Here is a 2,314-nt window from a genome sequence, read left to right as displayed (position 1 = left end):
TGCCAAACCAATTTAACTCCGTGCCACGACTGTGCGTGACAGAATACGTCAAATGTTTAGACGGCCAACTCAAGACAAATAAGTATACCCACACGTCACTCGTTGTGACTGTGATGTTACAAGCAGTACCTCTGACGGTTCAGAAGGTGACTGGCACAGGCTCTAAGTCACGCCCTAGCAAAGGACACAAGTCTCACCATTTAGGTTGAGACCTGCAGTTCTTTACTAGTGAAGTGCCAGTACAAGAGACTTGTACAAGGGTGTCGATCTCCCTTTCTCCCCATTTCCTCATCACCTCGGTTCCGAAATCACATTTCTCTTTTTTGACTTCCCCCGTTTTCACACAAGCCAATCACGATCTGGAGCCCAGCATTCTAAGCTCGGTGAATGGTCTTTGCACTGCAAACCGATTTGACCAATCAGAGACTTAATTGGCAGAAAATAGAAAAAAATTCAGCTTCACGACCTCTTTCCCACATGTTTGCCGTGTCTTTTGCTAACACAATACAGGGTGGAAGCACAGCCCTCCATAAACAGCTTGTTATCTCCCCTGTTGCCTCCATTTCAAAGTTTACAGGGAATGGCCATAAACTCGCATTGACAAAAGATGTTTTGAAACAGAGTCTGCATGTCTGGTGGCCAGTTTTCCTGTCCCATGGACATTTGCAGAACGTTTACATTTCTTTTGGTGGCTTGCTCGCTAACAAGGCCTACAATGCGTTGTCAGCGACTTTTCGGCCCTAGGCCGTATACCTGGACATCTGGCGCCAAAGCTAATGTGTTTTGCACAATACGACCATGGCACGGGGCCATCTGGAAATGTCTCTTCATCGTTCTCCAGAAAAAACGCGCTTTGTCGCCCCACCAACGCCGTGCTTTTACTGCAGTCATTTAAGTCGGCACCCTGTTCCCTTGAACACAGGTAAAGCTTACCATATTTCTTTCCCTAGAGCACACAAACAAGACCATAAACTGCTGCCCACCATTTCATCACAATGTATGAAGTCAAATCGCCGTACATTGTATTCCCTACACCCAATCAGAAGTGAGAGTGCCCTGCAATCTCTCATCGTTTCACTTGTGTTTATGTCAGTGGCTGGTTAGACGCAGTGTGATTTGGTCATCTCTTTTATTCTACATTATCTCAAAAGAATAAATCATGCTAACTGCCAGTAAATTCACCTATTACACAAGTGTTATCTCATTTCCTTTTGACAAAATTATTTTATAACGGGTGCGGCAGCATTCATAGTAGGATATTAAAAGCACACTATCAGGCAGTAACTGTAATTTATTTATTACCTCTTATGTCAATTAATAGTTAAAGATATGCTAATGTGTAAGTCATTGTCCATTGTGTGGATTACTTTTTGAATGACAAATGATGTCCCCTCTGCACAACACATTCATCTAGGCGGCATTGGAAGCTTTCCATAACTCGGCGTAACATATTCCCTGGGACACTGCCGACTGCAGTTCTAATACGATTCTTCAACTCACGATTGGTGGCACAACGTGTTCAGAACACTTCCTGCTTCAGGTGGCCCCAAAGGAAAACGCCTGCACACGAAAGGTCAGATGAACGAGGCGGCCAGGAAATGTCACAAAAACGGGAAATTACTCTACCGGGAAATGTCTGTCGCAAGAGATCCATGTACATCCTGGCCACCATTCCTGATTTGAAGGATCGCATCAGAACTGCCGTCGGCAATGTCACAGGGAATATGTTACGCCGAGTTATGGAAAGCTTCCAACGCCGCCTAGATGAATGTGTTGTGCAGAGGGAGCATAATTTGACAGGAGTCATATTCAAAAAGTAATCCACGCAATGGACAATGACTTACTCATTAGTAAATGGCAGGCCGGCCGAAGTGGCCGTGCGGTTAAAGGCGCTGCAGTCTGGAACCGCAAGACCGCTACGGTCGCGGGTTCGAATCCTGCCTCGGGCATGGATGTTTGTGATGTCCTTAGGTTAGTTAGGTTTAACTAGTTCTAAGTTCTAGGGGACTAATGACCTCAGCAGTTGAGTCCCATAGTGCTCAGAGCCATTTGAACCATTTGAACCATTAGTAAATGGCATACCTTTCACTATTAATTGACATAAGCGGTAATAAAGAAATTACAGTTGCTGCCTGATGCTGTGTTTTTAATATCCTACTATGAACACTGCCGCACCCTGTATAACCGAAGATACATATTTTGACGATAACTTGTGTTCTATTCAAGTATGATGATTTTCGATACCCCAGTAAGAGAACAAATAATGCAGCTCATACAGTAATTTAACTGTTTCCCTGCTATTTTTCTGTTACTT

Source organism: Schistocerca nitens, chromosome 1 (assembly GCF_023898315.1).
Source record: "Schistocerca nitens isolate TAMUIC-IGC-003100 chromosome 1, iqSchNite1.1, whole genome shotgun sequence".
NCBI lineage: Eukaryota > Metazoa > Arthropoda > Insecta > Orthoptera > Acrididae > Schistocerca > Schistocerca nitens.
Note: the sequence above shows the minus strand (reverse complement) of the source record.